This window comes from Oncorhynchus mykiss, chromosome 8 (assembly GCF_057628025.1).
Source record: "Oncorhynchus mykiss isolate SJ-2025 chromosome 8, ASM5762802v1, whole genome shotgun sequence".
NCBI lineage: Eukaryota > Metazoa > Chordata > Actinopteri > Salmoniformes > Salmonidae > Oncorhynchus > Oncorhynchus mykiss.
Genome location: NC_143029.1, coordinates 36,274,760 through 36,283,123, shown reverse-complemented (window position 1 = coordinate 36,283,123; position 8,364 = coordinate 36,274,760). Strand labels below are relative to the sequence as shown.

The 8,364-nt window shown below is 43.3% G+C and overlaps 1 protein-coding gene across 4 annotated transcripts in view; it reads left to right on the top strand.

Moving 5' to 3' along the window:
* Positions 1–336: 336 nt before the first annotated feature.
* LOC149981641 (bromo adjacent homology domain-containing 1 protein-like) overlaps positions 337–8,364 on the top strand; it is a 68,257-nt gene continuing 60,229 nt past the window's right edge. For 2 of the 4 annotated variants that reach the window (XM_090243331.1, XM_090243327.1), the window contains exon 1: positions 337–1,071. The gene's annotated coding sequence lies outside the window, so the exon portion shown is untranslated. The remainder of the gene's footprint in view (positions 1,072–8,364) is intronic. The other 2 variants (XM_090243332.1, XM_090243328.1) reach the window with 1 other exon arrangement.

The following is an 8,364-nucleotide window of genomic DNA, read 5'->3' as shown; positions in this document are numbered from 1 at the left end:
GATCAGGAAAACTCGGAGCCCCAGGGTAACACCTCTGAAATTACCACAGAATGTGTTACAAAGGTCTACTATCTCACATTTTGAGTTAGTATCTCTAAATTCAAACGTACTTATCTCGAAATTTCGACTTACTATCTCGACATTTTTAGAATGTAGGCTATCAACATTTAAAAAAATAGTGGCGTGAATGGGCTTCCAAAATCATGGATGTATGTTTATAACTCAAGCTAGTCTATGACTATGCTATAAAAAGTAGCACCCAGGGGACCCATAATTGCCCTTGCCCATTATTGCTGTTGATCAGTTGCCTGGCCAAGCGCTGGTGCCCCTTTAAAAGGCTCTCCATGTGGCTCTCACATGTGATCGGACATACAGCGGCTCCTGGATGATGCTGTTATGTAAAAACACGCCACACTGCAAAAATAAGGTGTTTTATTTAAACCTGCTGCAGAAAATATTTCAGCGATTTTTTTCTGCTTTTGAAGACCGTTCGGCTTGAGGATGGTTACACTTTTCACTGCCAGTGCAATAGAATAGGCTAACAACACTTCAGCTGCGAGCAGTCTTGTTTGTGAGACTGGTGCGCAACTGAAAACTGCCTTGTACTGCCATAACGGATCAAGCGACGTGTTTCTCTACACTTCAGCGGTATCAACTCGTGTGTGGAAACAGATCCGTGTTTGAGTTGGATGTAACGCTGGTAAACAGTTCCAGGGAGTATGCTACCTTTCGGAGAATAGGAGGGTGGTTGGAGTGGTTTTGCTTCTTTCGTCGTTTATTATTTTTTTCGGGGGGTTCCTCGAATAGAGTGTAGGAAAGCTAGAGGAAGCCACATCTAATCATTCGACATTGACTTTCGCGGAAGGCTGAGTGAGACGAGCACTTAAAAGTCAAGAACAGAAGCCAGCAAGCCCCCAGCGTCGGACTAACGTTGGACGCTAGTGCGTCGTGTTTAGCGATATATCCACCTCTTCACAACAAGGTGTCCTGGTCGGGATTATACTGTAGATCGCCTACCTAATATATTGTGAACTTGCCTAGGGAGGAGAGTTGCCACAGAGACCCACACGGGTGAGTAGCTGGCGTTGCTATCTCTTTTTGAGTTGTTTCGGGGGAGTACGTTAGCTAGCGCTAATGCCAGTAAACTAGCTCATACGATGTAGTCGTTCTTCCATTTGATGACGTTTGTTTTTGTTTCGAGTCGGGTGTATGGGCATTCGTGAGGGAAATGGCCATGGAAATAGGAAGATGTTTTTGGGGAGTGGTAGCTACTTGGCTTGTGCAGCCAGACAGCGTGCGTGATGTACACTGCCTGGCCATCCACGCCAGCTCGGCTAATCGTAACTGCTACTCATGTTAGCCAAGTGCGAATTCGAGCAATAACCGACTCGATGTTGTAGATCTGATCCCAAAAGCATGCATTCGTTTGGCTGTCTGGTGTAGTTGGCAATGCGTGGATGTTAGTATCAATATTATCCATCGTGAAACAGTCATTGTTGGCTTGTGTGCTCAACAGGATAATAAAATGAGACTAATTGGATAGGTAGACTGCTTAACTTTTGTCCGTATGATCCCTTCTAACATGTGTTAAGCTTAATGAACCTATATTGGTGTTTTTGTTATTTTGTCGCATGTTTCTCTGTCAGTATCATGGTAGTGTGTGTGCGCACTACACAGGGTAGGCAGGAGACTCCGGAAAAGTGCGCAGATCAGTTCGCTATTTTGCGTAATCTAGCGTTGATATCACATCTGTTTTAACATTGAGTTCCACAGATGCTGATAAAGATGCTTAACTTCTCTAATGAGAACATTTCTTCTGCAGTTTTGAATTGTGGGTGAACCAATAGTCGTTCACTCACTGTGACACATGCAGGCAGGTGCGTTGAATAGTCGATGTCACAATATCTGATGGGCCAACGTTCCATTTACGGCATAAAGATGACATCATGCATGCATTTCATTCCCACGTTAGAGTTTGCGTTGTAACTTGCCTTCCAGGTTATTAACTAACTTGTGAGCTCCTATTAGTTGAAACGGTGGTTGCCTGCTAAGTGATGACATTCAAGCTAATGAACTGCCATGTTATGCAGACAATCACAGGAATTGTCCAGCATATTTATCGATCATTGGTTAAATCAAAACTATGGCTCACCCATGACCTGAACATGTCACTCGACTACTTTAATAATGTGGCACAATGGTCATATCAGTTGTTATGGTAGCTGACTACTGTTCGCCTACGTTGTAACAATATTGATTGTTGAGAATTGTTACATTTCCATCGGCTTCAAGGTTGAGAGCTCAAGTTGAAGGGGGATAAAAACGTCTGGGTGCGAGACTGAGCAGCATGTCACACCAACCCCTCCAATGCAATGGGTCCATGTCCACAGGTACTGTATAAACTGGTCCCCCCCCCCTCCCCCCCTGGAATTAACAGCAGGGAAATGTACCTTGCCATTTAGGTAGGTAGTTAGGTGGGGAAGGTGGTACAGCATGGATGTGTCATCAGATAAATGGTCTGGGAAATGACCACTTTCTATTAGTCTCTCTGCCTCTCTCCTTCCTGCTACATCTTACCAGAGCTGGGAAAAACAACTTGGATAGTTTGGCTTATTTCACCATTTTGTAAGGATTTGTGTTTCCCTGTTTTTGTTTTTATTTTACTGAAGCAATGTTTGTCTATTTGCAGGTTTAGGCATTGGTTTAACAAATTAATGTCTAATCTTTGACTCCTTGGTTTATTGCAGTTTAGACAATCTCTGGGTATATAAAAGTTATTCTTCAGTCACTAGCTGTAGTTGTCTTGAGTGTTAGCCTAATGCAAACTTTGGTTGTATCAGAGGTTTCATCACATTATAATGCAGTGGACTCTGATAAATGTACCTGTGTTCATTTCATCAACAAAAATGGTGACATTTGTTTAACACCTATTTTTCAGTGGTAATTGATGAGACTATAACTGACTAAATGGACCCATAAACTATAACTAAACGAAAAGATCTATCATTTCAGTTGACTAAAACGAGATGAGAGAGAATTATCTCTGTGACAATCTGACTACTAAGTGGACCGGACAGTAGTTTTTGGAGAGATTGAGAGCTTATCAGTGATAAGCAGCACAGTTCTGTTCAGCAGTTGGAAGGAATTGGCACACACACAGCCGATATCACGCAGGCGCCACCAGCCCTCTACACCAAACAAAAATATAAAGGCAACTTGCAACAATGTCTAAGATTTTACTGAATTACAGTTCATATTAGGAAATCGGTCAATTTAAATAAATAAATTAAGCCCTAATCTATGGATTTCACATGACTGGAAATGCAGATAAGTATGTGTTGGTCACAGATACCTTTAAACAAAAGTAGGGGCAGCCTCGTGTAACACTACACACCTCCTTCCCATAGAGTTGATCAGGCTGTTTGTGGAACGATGTCCCACTCCTCTTCAATGGCAGTGTGAAGTTGCTGGATATTGGCAGGAACTGGAACACACTGTTGTACACGATGATCCAGAGTATCCCGAACGTTGCTCAATGGGTGTCCTGTCTGAGTATGCAGGCCATGGAAGAACTGGGACATTTGCAGCTTCCAGGAATTGTTTACAGATCCTTGCGACATGGGGCCGTGCATTATCATTCTGAAAGCATGAGGTGATGGAGGCGAATGAATGGCACGACAGTGGGCCTCAGGATCTTGTCATATCTCTGTGAATTCAAATTACCATCGACTTAAAATGCAATTGTGTTCATTGTCCATAGCTTATGCCTGTCCATACCATAACCCCAACATCGGTAAACCATTCGGCCATACTGCCATCTGCCCAATACAGTTGAAATGATTTGATTTGATTAATCCATGAAGAGCACACTGCTCCCAGTGGCGATCAAAAATGTGCATTTGCCTACTGAAGTCGGTTACGATGCCTAACTGCAGTCAGGTCAAGACTCTGGTGAGGACAACAAGCACGCAGATGAGTTTCCCTGAGATTGTTTCTGACAATTTGTGCAGACATTCTTCGGTTGTGCGAACCCACAGTTTCATCAGCTGTCTGGGTGGCTGGTCTGACGATTTTGCAGTTGAAGAAGCCAGATGTTGAGGTCCCGGGGTGCCGTGCATACACACGGTCTGCGGTTGGGAGGCTGGTTGGACGTACTGCCAAATTCTCTAAAATGATGTTGGAGGCAGCTTTTGGTAGAGAAAATAACATTCTCCCCCCCCATCAATCTACACACAATACCCCATAATGACAAAGTAAAAACATGTTTAGATTTATATTTTGTGCAAATTTAAAAAATAAATAAACGGATTGTTTTAGTATTCAGAACCTCTGTACTTTTGAAGCACCTTTGGCAGGGATTACGGCCTTGACTCTTCTTGGGTATGACACTACGAGCTTGGCACACCTGTATTTGGGGAGTTTCTCCCATGCTTCTCTGCTGATCCTCTCAAGCTCTGTCAGGTTGGATGGGGAGTGTCGCTGCACAGCTATTTTCAGGTCTCTCCAGAGACGTTCGATCGGGTTCAAGTCCGGGCTCTGTCTGGGCCACTCAAGGACATTCAGAGACTTGTCCCGAAGCCACTCCTGTGTTGTCCTGGCTGTGTGCTTAGGGTCGTTGTCCTGTTGGAAATTGGAACCTTCGCCCCAGTCTGAGGTCCTGAGCGCTCTGGAGTAGGTTGTCCCTCGATTCTGACTAGTCTCCCAGTCGCTGTAAAACATCCCCACACCATGATGCTGCCACCACTATGCTTCACTGTAGGGATGGTGCCAGGTATCCTCCAGATGTGACACTTGGCATTCAGGCCAAAGAGTTCAATCTTGGTTTCATCAAACCAGAGAATCTTGTTTCTCATGGTCTGAGAGTCTTGAGGTGCCTTTTGGCAAACTCCAACTGGACTGTCAGGTGCCTTTCACAGAGCGGCTTCCGTCTGGCCATGCTACCATGAAGGCCTAATTGGTGGAGTGCTGAAGAGATGGTTGTCCTTCTGGAAGGTTCTCCCATCTCCACAGAGGAACTCTGGAACTCTGTCTGAGTGACCATCAGGTTCTTGGTCACCTCCCTGACCAAGGCCCTTCTCCCCCGATTGCTCAGTTTGGCTGGGCGGCCATCTCTAGGAAGAGTCTTGGTGGTTCCAAACTTCTTCCATTTAAGAATGCTGAAGGCTACTGTGTTCCTGGGGACCTTCAATGCTGCATAAATGTTTTGGTACTCTTCCCCAGATCTGTGCCTCGACACAATCCTGTCTCGGAGCTCTACGGAGAATTCCTTCGACCTCATGGCGTGGTTTATGCTCTGACATGCACTGTCAGCTGTGGGACCTTGTATAGACAGTTGTGTGCCTTTCCAAATCATGTCCCATCAATTGAATTTAACACAGGTGGACTCCAATCAAGTTGTAGAAACATCTCAAGGATGGTCAATGCAAACGGGATGCACCTGACCTCAAGTTCGTCTCAACAAAGGGTCTGAACACTTATGTAAATAAGTGATTTTTATTTTATACATTTGCTAACATTTCTAAACCTGTTTTTGCTTTGTCATTATGGGGGTATTAAGCCAGCAGCATACCACCCTGCTAGCTTGCTTCTGAAGCTAAGCAGGGTTGGTCCTGGTCGGTCCCTGGATGGGAGACCAGATGCGGCTAGAAGTGGTGTTGGAAGGGCCAGTAGGAGCCACCCTTTCCTTTGGTCTAAAAAATATATCCCAATGCCCCAGGACAATGATTGACATTGCCTGTTGTAGGGTGCCGTCTTTTGGATGGGACGTTAAACGGGTGTCCTGACTCCGGTCACTAAAGTTCCCATGGCACTTATGGTAAGAGTAAGGTTGTTAACCCCGGTGTCCTTGCTAAATTCCCAATCTGGCCCTCATACCATCAGTGTCATTTAATAATCCCAAGTTTACAATTGGCTCATTCATCCCCCTCCTCTCCCCTGTAACTATTCCCCAGGTTGTTGCTGTAAATGAGAATGTGTCCTCAATCAACTTACCTGGTAAAATGTAAAAAATATTGTGTGTAGCTCACTGAGTATTTTAATTTAATCAATTTTAGAATAAGGATGTAAAGTAACAAAATGTGGAAAAAGTCAAGGGGTCTGAATACTTTCTGAAAGCACTGTATCTGCAAACATTTGGTAGCACAGAAAGGGATAGGAAACAATTTGACTAAATTCCACTTTCCACGACACACGGCAGCAGTGTTCCACCCTGCATCCCACTGCTGGCTTGTCTGACGCTAAGCAGGGTAGGTCCTTGGGTGGGAGACCAGATGCTGCTGTAAGTGGAGTTGGAGGGCAAGTAGGGGGGAACTCTTCCCTCCTAATCTTAGGAGATCCCAATGCCCTAGGGCAGTGACGGGGACATTGCCCTGTGTAAGGCGCAGTCTTTCAGGTGGGACATTAAACGGGTGTCCTGACTAAGTGGTCATTTTTAAAATCCTATGGCACTTATCGTAAGAGTAGGGGTGTTAACCCCGGTGTCATGGCTAGATTTCCAACTTGGCCCCATTTTTCATTATGGCCACCTAATCCTCCTCCTAATTGGCATATATCACTCTCCACCTCTCCACCTGGTGTGGTGAGCGTTCTGGCACAAAAATGGTTGCCGTGCATTACCCAGGTGGGTGCTACACATTGGTGGATGTGGTGAGTTTCGCCCTAGTATGTAAAGCGCTTTGAGTAGAAAAGTGCTATATACATTTTTATTCATTATTATATCTAACTGGGTAAATCACTTTTATTTTGAGTTAATATGGACCCGGGGGTTCAGACTTGAGCATTTGGCCCAGAACTCGGGCACTGGGACTCAGACTTCAGTCATAGGAACTTGTGGCTCGACTCGTGACTTGACCATTGGTGACTTTGAGCCGAGCACAAGGGACTTGAGATTTAGTGATTTGTTTGTTTCGCCATGAGACGGTCTTTAGCTCCCCTTGTACTTTTGGACACCAATATGGAGGTGCAACCTGGACTACTTTGCAGCAATGTACAGAGCCTTCAAAGTATTCACACCCCTTTACTTTTCCCCACACTTTGTTACAGCCTGAATTTAAAATAGATTAAATTGAGATGTTTTGTCACCGGCCTACACACAATACCCCATAATATCAAAAGTGGAATTATATTTTTTGAAATTTTAAAGATTGTATTTTTAAGATTGTATTTTATCTTGACTCAAGTATTCAACCCTTTTTTTTTTGTTATGGCATGTCAAAAATAAATTGAGGTAAAAATGTGCTTAAGTTGCACAGACTCACTGTGTGTGGATTTCACCATGAAGTTGATTTTTAAAACGGTTACAGTTTAATGCACGTGATAACTGAGGATGGATCAACAACATTGTAGTTACTCCACAATACTAACCTAATTGACAGAGTGAAAAGAAGGAAGACTGTACAGAATACAAATATCCCAAAACATACTGCAACAAAAAAATGTGAATACAAAGTTTTATGTTGGTGGCAAACCTAATACAACACATTACTGAGTACCACTCCATATTTTCAAGCATTGTGGTGGCTGCATCATGTTATGGGTATGCTTGTCTTTGTTAACATTAGAACCGCTGGGCCTTAATGGACTCCCCTTAAAGCTAATGAACAGTAATTCTGACTGCAACTTTCTAACAGTGTAATTAATATATTTCATAAATGCTATTGCAAAAATAATCCTTTGGTTGTGAAGGCCTTGGGTTACATTAGAATATGATTTTTTTTTATTTGATTTCAAATAACAAAATAGTATTTTGTTAGTTTGCTACTACAGGCTGTATGTAAAAACCAAAAACACTTGTTCAATCAATTTTGTTTGCGGAGTGCCTTTTTTGTTATAGCTATGAAACAGAAAGCATATGTAACAGCTTCTTTTATATAAAAATACCCCAACCACCAATAGTCACGGTCAAAAGACACGCGGTCAGATGATTACATTAGTAGCCTAAACATCATTATAAGCACCAGGTGGCCTTGATAAACAGTGAACGCAAATGCCATAAAGGCGTTCTAATGAATGTGTCGACATGACAGCAGTCAAAAATAGTCTGTTAGCTCGTGCTTATTGTGTACAATTTTACACTGACATCAGTTGGATTTCATTATGCTGTAATCCATTGTCCTAACAGTTGACACAATTTTTTTGGTAACTTTCACTTGCTTGACACACTTTGACATACTTTTTTGTTTGGTTGTGGCAGGTAATAGTCTCCGGTTTTCTCTTTGTGTCTGTTGTCTTGTCATTCTTCAGCACCGTTGCACGGCTGTGCAGGTGCCTTATTTTGTGCACAGGGAGGGAGCTCCCGTCTCACTTTGTTCATGGTACCGGCCAGACTTGTTTTCTTTGCAAGCAAGTTACGAAATTGTCCATGGT